Source organism: Sceloporus occidentalis, unplaced genomic scaffold, assembly GCF_023333645.1.
Source record: "Sceloporus occidentalis isolate IW3139 unplaced genomic scaffold, rSceOcc1.0.p SCAF_2, whole genome shotgun sequence".
Classification (NCBI taxonomy): Eukaryota; Metazoa; Chordata; class Lepidosauria; order Squamata; family Phrynosomatidae; genus Sceloporus; species Sceloporus occidentalis.
In genome coordinates, this window is record NW_028316982.1 from 161,583,281 (window position 1) to 161,597,496 (window position 14,216).

Here is a 14,216-nt window from a genome sequence, read left to right on the forward strand (position 1 = left end):
CAAAACTATCTGCCTGCAAAACAGGCTACAGCTCAGTTTCGAGAGCACAATAATGGCTGAGTCACATCGGAGACAAGCATACAAACATGAAGCAGTCTTCTACGGCATGAAATCATCTAGTTTAGCAATATCTGTAATGGTTGATTGATGAATAAATTAATTCATTATGTTTCAATTCCATTTGTTTTCCAGTTAGCTCAAGCTGTTCTATAAGGTCCTCTTCCCAATTTTTATCTTTATCAACAGTCCAATGAGGAAGGCTATGTTGGGAGATATAGATGGTCCCAAGGTCAACCACTGTCCTTCAGGACTGGCTGGAGATTTTGTACTCAGGTTTCTTCAGTTCCAGTACAACACTATAACCACTACACTGGAATGTGTTTTTACAACTTCTCTTCACTTGACATAGGCTGAAACCAGATGAATCACCTGATGTGAAGTGGATAGCGGCATGCCTTGGAGTTCTCTAAATTGGTTTTGCATGCTTGTTTTGTAGTATAATACAGAAGCCCCTAGATTCTGTTACAGAATAATGATGAAATAGTGTAATTATGTTGAATTTTGTGTGAATTAGCCAATAGTTCTGTTTAAAAATACTGGTATTAGAAATCATTACTACATAAAAACAAACAAACCTGAAAATGTAACCTACATATTCCAATAGCGACAACTACAGAACAGAGATTGGTTCATACATTTTAAATTTCATGCTTCTCCCTAGTAACAGCACTGGTACTTAGGGACTGTACAGATGGGCGGCAAGCAGCCGCCCCTTTACTAGCTGGATCATGGCAGGGGCAATTGCACGCCGCAGCCCCAATCTGGCCTAGAGAAGACCAAAAGGAGACATAAAAACGGTTCTTTTTTGCGCTCTCCAAGGGATGCCATAGCCGCAGTGGTGTGGCTTAATGATGCCCCTATGGCTCTGCATCATGTAGATGCAGTACTAGAGTCACGTCATCATGGCACACGTCATCTGGAAGGCTGCAAGCCACCATGATGCCCTGGGGGCAGGGTTAGGGCATGCAGTGTGCAGATGCTGCACCCTAACCCCATCCACAGGCTGGCACAAAGTGCCGGTGTCTACAGGCCTTTAGTGAGAAACTTCCTATCCTGTTTTATACCACAAGTTTTTGAAACCATAGGACCAAGCTGGGATTGAGCAACAACATGATTATAAAAGAAGCTAAAATGAGAATCATAGGCATCCTGATGTTCTTGGCAATGCTGCTATATCTAAATCTATAATGTCATGGGTTCTTTTAGCACTATTTTTATTATATATATGTCATGCAGCATATTTTGCACAGAAGCTAGTGGTTTGTGGAAATTCTGGAATGTATTTTTCCTTTAAAAACACATTCTGGCCCTCAGTGTTGTAGAAAAGAGTTTTAAAAAAGCAGAAATCAGTGTGTAGTTGGATGTCCCAAGTCTGCTTTTTAATCTCAAATACCAATAGTTTCTGTCCCCTACTGAATACCTTACTTTCTATTAATCAACCATTGCATAAAAAACATTGTTGGGGTCATAAAATTAAATTCAAATATTACTGAATTTTGCCATTTTAAATTTTGTGCTCCATAATTTACATTCTGCTTCATGCTTCTTTGAGCTTTGTCCTCAAATTATTAATTTTTAATCATGTATTATTCACAAATCGGTTTAGTGGGCAGCCTGGTGAGTAGCTCCAAGTTACATTTTTTATATCAGAACATTTGTGTAGCAATTACAGTTTGATGGCCTGTCAGATGCATGCAGTCAGTTACATATTTGACTCTAATTAAAAAACAAAAGAGGAAAGAAAAGAAAAAAAGAAAGAAGAATATGAATTCTGTTGTATAAGTAGCCAAAGAAAACAAAAAAGGGGGATGAGAGGTTAAAATCTCAGTCAACTGCTTTTCCTCAGGAAATCCTGCAGTTTCAACCAAAAGAAAAGATAAATAAATGTGAGGGAATCAGTGCCTCACATGAAGAGAAGCCTACCTGGGCATGTATTCAGCACAGGGATATTTTATATAAGCATCCTTCAGTACTTTAATTCCACAAAAGTGGTTTGTACCAGTTCTACCTTATTTTGCCTGAAGCAAAAAAGGAAGATGTAGGACATGGCAATCTGAGTTCAGTTTTTAATTAATTAATTTTTTTGCATAATAAATTTTAAAGAGAGAAATCTCTAAATTAAAGATGGTTAAAACATTGTTGCAGAAGCAGGCAACCTAGTACCCTCCAGATGTTCAAGGCTAGAAATCCCATAATCTATGACCACATTGGCAGTGTCAAATGGAGTTTATGCTTGCAGTCTGAAACATCTGGAGGGCATCACATTGCCTACCCATGGCGAGCCTGAATGTAAAGCACTGCAGATAATGGCAACAAGACAGAGAAATGACCAGCAGACTTTTATGGAACATTTATAGCCTTACAAGTTAGCTAAGAGAAATGGGAAGGAAAAGAGGGGAAATGCAAATGTGGCACACCAGTACAAATAATAAAATCATTCAGATATGTGTGAGGATGTGTGTATTGAATTCTCAGAGCTATTGTGTTTGATAGTTTTAAGGATTTTTCTTCTGTTTAATTCAGGTAATCCAGGTGCTTTCTTTTAGCAGACAGGATTAAAATAGATTGTTGGGACAGTAAAATCTGCAGATGTTTGCAATTCTATATTCACTATCTCCTTTTTTTTTTTTTAACCACAATCTGAAAGTCACAATTATATGTAGTGGAGACATTTCCACTCACAAACCATTTGAATGAGAGAAGAGAAATGGCTTAACAACTTCTTTTTAAATCTTTTGCTTTTACCTATTGCCTAACTAACTGCCATAGAGCATGGAACGATAGAACAGCCTGCCAAAGAAGCTGTCAATTCCACAGAAAAATAGTATCTAGCTAGCCAGCTATCTATAGGGTGGCACATAACAAAATCAATCTGAACAGTTTAAAATAAAACTATAACCACAAAGTAAAGTCTAAATGCACGCTACATTAACTGACATGGAAAACAGGAATTTAAAAACAGTTGAAACAGTTTAAAATCACTCACATGGACACACTGGGATGAAATCAATTGTGGCCCCAAAGCTTTAGTAAAAAATGATGTATTTACTTGGCACCATAATGACAGCCAATTGGATCTCTAAAGGGAAGAAATTTCTTAACTGAAATGACAGAACAAACAAGCCCCTCTCTTGTGGCTTCCATATCCTAGCTAGACCATCCCATCTACAACACCTAGCTTCCGGAAGCATGAGTAATTCCATCTTTGACTATGTTTTGTCAATTGGTGAATACATTTTATTCCAGTAGGATATTGCCTTTACTTAAAGGATGTGTTTTATTTGTGGCCTCTTCCTCTGCTGTTGTTGCTGTTGATGTTTTATATTTTAATTGACTGTGATATTGTGATTTCACCTTATGCCATGTTGTCCAATGGCAAGACATGCCCATATAAATAAAAAATAAGCAGCCAGAAGCTTCCTCTTTGCTTCTAGTGATCATGGGCTTGGCCTCCATTAGAATAGGATATATGATAGATCATGAATATGTGGAAATACAGACAATATGTGGAGATGCAGCGAAAGTGTGACAAGGAGTACCTTGTCTCCAAAGCTGGATATATGACAGGTATTTGTAAAGAAGTGACAGAGAAAATGTTGTGCTCAGCCAGTGCTCATGCACCAGCTTCTTCTACATGAGGGGTTGTTTAGGACAGTCATTCTTAATCTTTTCTTTCCCAGGGACCCCCTCTAAATATATTTTGTTGCTGCAGATTCCCAAGGCTTAAGATTTAAAATAATAATAATAATAATAATAATAATAATAATAGCAAAAACAACCAAACACTAAGCTATTAACAATTATACCATCCATTAACCCTTCCCTGCCAGAGGGAGAAGGAAGACTTTTCTCCTGCTTCCTCCTGCCAGCAGTTGGAGCAAACTGAACAGTAATGTGCAGGTTCAGCCAGACAGTCTTTCCCTTGGCTCTTGTCATGTGGCTGCTCCACTACAAGAAGGAGGTAGGCTGAGCACCTTTCAGTCTTTCAGTACTTTGTGGTACCCTTGTGAGGACATCAAGTGAAGAACCACTGATTTAGGAGGAAAGCTGGACATACTCTGCGTACTACTTTCTATTGCTTAGGGGTTGCAATGGCTTTTGATTGGTTCTTCTGTGCTTCTCATCTGTAAGGCAGAATTGCTCATGAATGTTTCACAAACAATGGCAATGAGTGAATCTGGAAGAAGATTTTCTTTAGTATGTGGGGGACAATGACCTACAACACTTCAGTGCGGAGTTACTTTACACAGTCCCTAAACTAAATAACAATGTAGTGCAAGGTATGTGGATGAATGGTCAATGCACATAGTTGACAATCTATGTACAAAGGCAATACATAGAGTCAATGAGCATTCACGTGCTATGCTGTGTACTTTAATGTGCTACCATATGTGCAGGACATTCACATATGCAACCTTGTTTCTGTCAACATCAACTGAACATACCTAATGTGTATCAGCCAAAAATATATATTATGCATCATCCAAGTTACATTTGAGCATGTCACTAACAAGATGCCAGTTCCCTACTATGTGCAAAGGTTAACATTGGGGTAATACAGTTCAGATAAATCAGTCTTTGTGGCAGAGATGGGGATCATGCAGCCTTTGAGAAGTTGTTTGAATGCAACTTCCTGCAGTCATGATCAGTATGGTGAATAATTGGACATGTTGGGAACTGCAGCCCCAAAACATCTGGAGGACTACATAACTCCCACTTCTGGTTTATGACAAAGTGGGTTGAGAGGAAACATTCACTGTCTGTTAATGATAACTCCTCTGATTCATCTCCTGAGGCAAGCCACTTCATTCTGCCTAATAACAGCACCAATACTTAGCGTGAGACTTCTTATCTTGTTTTATTCCACAGGTTTTTGCAACCATATGACCAAACTGAGACTGAGCAACAATATTCTTATAAAAGAGGTTAAATTGGGGACATATATTCAGGTATCCTAATGCTTTTGGCAATGGTACTCCTTCTAAATGGGGAAAAATTTAATTGCTTCTTCTTGTACTTTTTTTTTGTTATGTATGCACACATGTTGCACACCATGCAGAAGATAGGCTTTTTTGGAATCTTGGACTATGGGTGTTTTTTTCTTTTAAAAATTCTGGCACCATGTGCAGCTTTGCTTCCTGTATCTTCCTGGCTTCTTGTTAATCTCATATCTCTCATAATTTCTGTGTTCTACTGAAAACCTCACTTAATTTCAGTTTATCAGCTATTCTTTAAAATGTCCTTTGACTCATGAAATAAAACTGAAATCATACCAATTTTTTTGCAGTTGAAATAGCCTTGTCTAAATCAACCAGGAAAGTGACTTCTGAAAAAAAATGTATATGCTAGCAAACAACACAACCCTGGAGATTTATGCTTACTGAGAAATAAAATGTAGAGGTGCCTTCTCATATTACATTTTCCCTTTATGACAGTCTCCTGCTGCTCCCCAAGATAATTTGAAGGGGTTTTTTTTAATGTAAAGGGTTGAAAGACAGACTTGGTTATTATTGAGAAAAATATTCTATGAACATGCTCAGGATTTCCCCACAAGACTGAGGTGTTTTTTTCCATAACATTCCAATCACCGAAAACTGTAGTGTGATAAAACATTTTTGAGTGTGGGTGCAGAAAAACTAATTCTCTTGCAGCTGGCAAGGACTTGGCCTACAGGTTTTTAAACTCATTAATTTGAAGCCTGGGGTCCCAACTTTCTCCTATCCTCAATCTTCTTCTCTCACCCACAGGATGAGAATATTTGAAATCCATCCATATTAGAACATGGGACATGATGCACACAAGTCTCACATTTCTTGTGATTTTTACCACAACACTGTAAAGAAACCTCTGCTTCCTACATGTGGTAAGGCAACTGTTGTCCGGGAAAGCAGCCAAAGGCTGATAAGGCAGCTAGTTCCCAAACAAACAACCCTCTCCCAGCACAGCAAAGTCAGTCCTAGAGAGATGCAGTAGCTTTACCAAAAGGGATTACCAAGAGAATTGTCAGACAGTCCGAGGTTCAGGGCAACAGATAGGCAGGTCGATGAAGCAGTCCAAGGTCAAGGTTTCCGGGTATTCAAGACAAGAAGCCAAGGAGCCAGAGACAGAGTCTTTCCTCTAAAAGAGTCAGATATCCACTGGCAAAGAACCACACATGCTCCAGGTGTTTATAAAGGCAAGGAGCTGGCCTTCAGCTGTGCCTGATTGCGAAGACGCTTCTGATAAAGCCTCCGAGATCTTCGAAGGCCCTCTCTTTCTGCTCGACGCTCATTGAAGGTAGGCACACTGCCCAGATCCTCCTCCATGTCCACAGCCTCGGCACCAGGCAAACTTGACTGCTGAACCTCTGGAGGGGCCACAGACTCTGCTCCAGCAGAACTAGGGCCAGCCTCTGGCTCCTCCATTACAGGTTCAAGCCCCTGGGGCTCTGGCTCCTCCGTTATAGGTTCAGATCCCAGAGGCTCTAGCTCATCCTCTGAGTCCTCCAAGCCATCTTCCAGGCTGGGCATGACAACTGTCATGATTGGTTTGCTACATCAAGCAGCTTCCATATAGATGCGTTTTCTTCAACCAACAGCTATCACACTACTATATATGCTTATGTGAACCAAGTCACAGCTATTTTCCCCTTGGCAATTAATTCATCGGCAACACTCCAAATAAATGCTAATGGAATAAACTATATAATACGAAAAGAAATGAATGAACCCCAATGGAAAGTCACTTTAATTAATTAGAGAAGCATCATAGAATGTATTCATTCCTCAAATGCCTTATGGAAAGAACTCTCCCTGGTGAATACAGACAAAGTGAAATTAATTACTCTTAGCCAAATGTAAAGACAAATCTTGTCCACGGCTGATTCCATATTCTGTTTCACAAAAATTCTATCACACTCAGCAGCATCTAATTGTCTAACATCTGTGGAACAGAGTTTTAAAAAATGTCTTTTTAAAATACAATACAGGCTGTTACAACAACCCTCGCTTTCCTCCAGGCATATACTCCTTTCTTACGCTGTATTTTAATAGGATGTTTATAGGCACTGAACAAATAATTTTATAGCTCTAGGGTTAGCCTAGTACTTTGGGCTTTGCACAAGACACAGAAGGGAGGGGAAAAATAAAGTATTTTTACACTGTTACACAAAACTGTCAGCGGGGGGGGGGTGGTGGTGGAAGGCAGAATGTGTGTGTGTATGTCTGTGTGTGTGTGTGTGTGTGAGAGAGAGAGAGAGAGAGAGAGAGATTGAGAGGGGAGGGAGATTTCTACCTACTAGAAATTTAATTTTGCCAGCCTAACTACCTACATGGCGTTCTATAACAGTCCAATGGCCTTTGCTATCTTCAGAGAGAGAGAGAGAGAAATATCACATCTGATCCACAGAAGTGCTCAGATGCTCAGATATGCACTTGATAACCTTGGACAAGTTAGCATTGTAGCAGCTTAAATTGTTATTAATATGATGGTGCATTCTCCCAAGTTAGACTGGCCATAAAGAAACAAAGAAATAACAGAGCAAAATAATTTATTTCAAAAAAGGAAGGCAAGAATCTACAGGCCTCTGCAACTAATTTCATGCATAACATTTTAAAAACTTGTTTTACTTCTAGAAACTGCAAGGCAAGCTACTTTTCTAAATAAGGGAGTCTTTCAAAACTAGTTTGGTATAAAGAATCGCCAAATATATAATAGATAGATGACAGATAGATAGATAGATAGATAGATAGATAGATAGATAGATGATAGGTGGACAGATGGTAGCCATGTCACAGCCTGAAAAATAGACTTCTTTGGACTACCACTCACAGAATACCTAGGCAGCATGAAATAAAGCTATGGCATACTGCTGTATATAAATAAGCCTTGTGATGTTCAAGGATCTGGATTCAAATTCTTCCCCTATTATCAGGTTTTAGGCCAACCTTGGGACTATTAACTATCTCTCATCTGAATCCACTTAACATCATGTCGCGGAAAACATAAAATGAGAAGAAGACTTGCATAGATTTCCTTCAGCCACTTAAGGAAAGGATGAATTTCATTAAGTGGATTTTTGTTTAAAAATAGCATTCTTGTTTGTAATTCCAAAATGACCTTTTAAAGCAAGAGCAAGGAACTTCAGGCCCTAAAGCTCTCCATGGGATCAACTCTAGACTTCTGGGATTGTGTATTGTACCACTGATGCTGGTTTTACCATTTTTTGTGTGGGTTTTCTTTCCCATTCTAAATGGTTAAAATTCCTCAGGATGTCAGAGGTTCTCCACCACAGCTTCAGAGAGAATATAAACCTGGAGGAGCTGCTCAAACAAGTTGCCAGAAAAGAGAAAATGCCTAAGATCACAATAGGTCTATTTTTCAGTGAGAACCACCAGGGTATAGTGGTTTGAGTGTTGGACTACGACTCTGGAGATCAAGGATCAATTACCTGCTCAAGCCTAAAAGCCCACTGTGTGACCTTGGGCAAGTCACATGTTCTCAGCCTCAGAGGATGTCAATGGCAAATTCCCTCTGAAGAAGCATGCCAAGAAAACTCTATGATAGGTTCATGTTAGGATTGCCATAAGTCAAAAATGGCATGGAGGCACACAACAAAAACTATTCCTCAGAAGTGATTCATAATGGCATGGCTTATACCAAGAATCCCTTTGTGCTGAAAGTACAGGCATATAGCAATAGCATTTTAGCAATAGCATTTACATTTCTATGCTGCTTAATAGTGAACTCAGCACTCTCTGAGCAGTTTATAATATGTAAGCCAACTGCCCCCAACAAGCTGGGTACACATTTTACCAACCTATGAAAGGATGGAAGGCTGAGTCAACCTGGAGCCCTCTGGGGCTGATCTCTTCCTAGAAGAGACCCACTGTCTTCAAGATATTTAGGATCGGGCCTAATAAATAAATAATGAAGAAAGAAAGAAAGAAAGAAAGAAAGAAAGAAAGAAAGAACACAAATGATATACAGTGCACGGATGCATTTTACGTGGCTTCCAGCGTATGTGGAAGCCACTTGGGGAGGGAAACAATGGGTCGCTTCGCCACTCTGCTACATGCACACGCCCCATTATTTCCTATGGGACTCAAGCATAGGCAAATTTTCCCTTACGCAGGGGGGATCCGGAACGGATCCCCCGTGTAAGGAGAGGGCCCTCTATAAATAAATAATAATTAAAGAAATAAATGACTCATTTTATTAAGTACAATAGGTGCTTTGCATTCATACCCTTCAACATTTCACAGATGAAAACTGGGACTCATGGCCAAGCTACATCAGAGCGTGGATAAGTGGGCAAAAGCTATTAATGAGGAAAAACACATGAGCTAGAAGAGACTGCAGAAGTTTACTTTCATTTGAGCCTGAGAATGAATCTGTTCCCTCCCCTTCCCTGTCTCCTGCTGAGATGACTGCAAACTACTTTTGCACTTTGTAATAAACTTGCAGCAGTTTAAGAATGCTGAAAACAAAAGGGGAAATGGAAGGGGGAGAGAGAAACAGGGACAACTTAAAGGAAGCTGAAAAGTGGGACAACAGAGGATTAACTGGGACTATCCCTGCCAAATTGGGACAGTTGGAGAGTCTGGGTATACATTTGGATCAAGTCAGAATTGAGTTGAAGACACACAACAAACAACAGCTTCCTCCCCAAAAAAAGACAAGTAGCTTCCAAAATGCCTGGAATTACAGGGAAACAGGAATAGCACATCCTGAAGTGGGTGTGCAATTAATCATTTTGGAGCAAAATGCATATATTTTTGATGTGGGAGGTACAGGAAAGCTCAGAGGAGGCAAAAAAAAAAAGTCTTTGGTTTGAGTGTACCTCATGTTTACCTTGCCCCTGCTCTATAAGGTATTGTTTGGTTCTTTAATTCACACCTATTAATGCAAACCATTGCTTCATTTATACTTAAGAGTTGGCTCAGTTTTACAGAGAGGACACAGGAAAGTGATAGAAAAGGTGTCCTTGCAAACAATATGAAAAGGGCATCAGAGAAGTGAAAGCAAAGGAAAAAGATAATATGAGAGACAAGGACTAAGGTAATTGCGTGCATAGGTCATAGACAGGAAGAAAATGTTACAAAAGAACAAATAATGTTTCAAAAGTATGGGAATTAGACAAAAGTATGGCAATTGCAAAAATGGGAGTATGAATAAGGAGAAATGAACAAGACCATCAAGCCAGGAAGGAAGATGTTTCTCATCAAGGCATGAAGTGGAAAGGTAGAATGACCAAGTATTAAGTGTCCTTTTTTTGGTTTCCAATTGCTCTTTTTTTCTTTCCCCCCCCCTTTTTTGGTCTTTTGTGTAAAACTCAAAAGGAACAAATGAATGTCGTTACACTTTCACATGCTGTATTTGCTCTCCTACTGTAGTGACCTTTCTCCACTGTGAAATTGCTTTTTAATTCTATTTTTCATTCTGTCTCTGATGATATCCATTCATTTTCTTTATAGACCCTGATTTTCAGACAACTTTTTCAGGTTATCAAAAACGGTGACGGGGAGCTGACTTCTGTTCAGCACTGTGCAGACAGGAAACTGGAGTTGAGGTCCAAGGACTTTGCCATCACTTCTCAGAGTACTAATGGATTAACAAAGATTTGAAGCCAGATATGTACACACTCCTGTTCAAAGATTTTTGCCTGGATCATTCTGCCTTGTATTCTAAATATTTTAAGCCAAGCTGTTGAGGATTTAGATTTAGTTTTCAGTTAGGTGGTTGGTTTTACCACTGAAACTTGAAAGCTCATCTTCAAAACATTTCTAAAGTTGCACAGACCCAAAATGAATTAGCCTATGCAAACATACAATTCCAGTTTTTTTTCCCCTCTAAGAGAGGGACTTGCCAAGAAAAGGGATCTCTTTGGCAAAGGGATTATCTTCTGGTATATTTTGCATGGACACATGGGGAAAGGGTAGGGGGAAGAATATAGTGGAAAGATCATAAAGAAAAGCAATTCAGCACCTTTACCTGGAAATTGAAAGAGCTGCCACATTCTTTTTTTCTGTCAATCAAGCATTAGTCAGGCAGGACATGGAGGTGAAGATATGATTGTTCTTTTTGTGCCACTCTAAAGGATTTGAATTTTCCAACAACTGGAACTAAGCTGAGAAGAAAACTATTACTGAAGGAAATAATGTGCAGTTGTGTTCATGGAAGAGACAATGTCATTGAAAAGAAACTACTGATTCAGGCTTTCTCATGGTTTATTCTCTAAGAATTGGCTTTTGCTCTCTCCCTCTCTTTCTGTGTGTGTGTGTGGGCGCGCGCGTGCGCGTGCATGCACACACACACACAGTAAGAGCCACCATGACATAGTGGTTTGTGTGTTGGACTGTGACTCTGGAGACAAGGTTTTCATTCCCTACACTGGCCATGAAACCCACTGGGTGACTTTGGGCAAGTTACGCTCTCTCAGCCTCAGGGAAAGAAATGGCAACCCCCCTTTGAACAAATCTTGCCAAGAAAACCCCATGATAGGTTTGCCTTAAGGACACCATAAATTGGTAACAACTTGAGCTCACCCAACAATAACAACATATGTATAGTGTCTACTTAATGCTGATCTTTCACACATGAAGTAATCACAGTCACAAAGAAATGCCATTTCCCACATCAATGTCTGCCACTGGTAGGGGCAAAGAAATGCATCTGCTATCATAACGGTGACAGATTTGATAAAGCATTATGTAATGAAAGCTACTTTGGTATAGAAGTTAGTCAAAATGCTGGATTTGGATTTGGGAGATCCATGTTCAAGACCATTCTAAGCCATAAAATTTACTAGATGACTCCTTTAACACTTCTTTAGCCTGATTTATCTCATAGAATTGTTGTGAGAATAAACTGAGGAGGCGGAGAATTGTGTATGCTACCTCAAGCCCATTGCAAGAGTGGTGACATACAAATGTCACTCCTACATACAAAGTGGAACTCAGCACATTATTTTTGGTGACGGTCTTATCTTCTGTGTAACATGTAACTTCACTATAAATTGTGGCCTTTTAATCAAGGCTTGCAGTGTTTGTATGAGTAATACTTTGTATACAACAATCCTGTGAGATAAGTCAACATCCCCTTGTTATAGATCTGAGGCTGAGAGGTGAAGGCATGCCCAGAACTCTACAAAGCTGGACTACAGTCAAATATTTTTTCTAAACAGTACTGCAGCTTTTTCATTAAACATTCAAAGATGGGTAAGTGCATTCTGACTGAATATTTTGCCTTGGGTGCAGTGCTTAGAACACAGTGGTTTCAAGACTTTCAACATGAAACATGCTTCAGACTTCATAGGTCTTGAAAAGCAATTCAAAACACTGCAGAACCATAAGGCAGGATGACATGAATTGAAATCTAAAACAAACCTTTCCACTCAGTTAAGAGGCATCATAACCAAACTGGCTTGTTCTTATCAGCCCCTATTGTGTCACGACGCATGGTGTGCTGACTTAGACCACACACTTTCTGGATTTCTCTGCAGGAGTTTGAGATGGAGCTGGAAAAGTCTGGATTTTTTTCATTAGGATTGGGAAAGGGTTCTACTCGAAACCTTGGAGGACCACTGCTAGTCTTTGACTGGGTGTAGCTACAATATGAGACAGCTTTCTCTCGCTATATTATTCAGCATTTAAATTCTGTTTAGACATTAATCTGAAACTATGTAGAAAGGGAAGTGGCATTAGCTCTGCTATCCCCATTCAACCCTATGGAGGGTCAGTGACATATCTGAAAAAGCCTGTCTTTGCAATTAACAGAGCTTGGAAACATTACTTTTTTTGGACTACTATAACCCAGTCAGCATAAGGAACATCTTCAAGCTCTGTTCATTGCAATCCCTTGCACATGCTGCATCTACACAGTTCATTCTGCACTTTTGCTTTTCTGACTTTACCCCTACACATGCTAACTATTTTTTTTGAATTCCTCTTTGGTAATTCTCCCCTTTTCAATTTCTTATGTTCCATTTAAAACTTAGCTCAGTTAAAAGTTCTTTAGTCATTCATCCTGGCTTCTTGAAACTGTTTAAAATTGTGCATTCAGTATCTCTCTTTCGAGAAACTCCCATCCATCCTGAACACCCTTCTCTTTTACTATTCCTCACCATGGGGTCACCCCCAGTATTTCCCTAAGTTTACTGAAATCGGCTTTCCTAAAGTCTAGGATGTGTGTCTGACTATGCTGGCTTCTCCTTTCCACTGTATAACAAACTCTAGGAGAACATAATCACTCCCATCTAAGGATCCCACCACTTGTACCCCATTAACCTGGTTAACCCTGTTGGTTAGGATCAGATCTAAAATAGCTGATCCCCTTGTTGCCTCTTCCACCTTTTAGACCATGAAATTGTCTTTGAGGCAAGTGAGGAATTTGCTAGACCTTGAGGATTTTGCTGAGTTTGAATTCCAGCAAATATCAGGATAGTTGAAGTCACCCATCACTACTACATCTCTCCTTTCTGAGTGTATAGTCATCTGTTCTAGAAAGGCATCATCCAATTCCTCCATCTGACTGGGGGGTCTGTAGTAGACTCCCACCATAACATCCTTGTTGTTTCCCTCCCCTTTAATTTTTATCCAGATGCTCTCCACCAGGCTGCCAGTATTGGTGTCCTGGATCTCTTCACTGTTGTAAATATCTCTGACATATAGTGCTATTCCTCCTCCTTTCCTGTTTGGCCTATTTAGGTTATACCCCTCTATTACTACATTCCAATCATGAGACTCATCCCACCAGGTTTCAGTAATGCCTATTATATCAGTGTCCATATTGAGAAGTCTTAAGTGGACACTGAAACAGGACTGTGGGCTTCCCCCTGAAAAGGTCCCCTGTTAAACACCCACATAAAGGACCCCTATTGGCTTGGCCTTTGTTCCCAAACCTCAATCAACTGGGCCTCGCTGTCTTTAAGCAAAAAAAAACTCCAAAAGCCCTCGCTCAAAATGGCAACCCAGAAACAGCTTTCCTTCTTCTTCCTGTGCAGGGAGTGGTGTCAACCTGGATTATTTGTGCACTGCGGCAGCAGCCATAAACAGAACCTGTGCTTATAGCCTATATGAAAAGAGGGTTTTTATATACTCTATTGGATGCATAGTGATCAATGAATGTGACCATTCCCCTTTCTTCATGTACTCAGATTTTTTTTAAAAAGTGGGGAG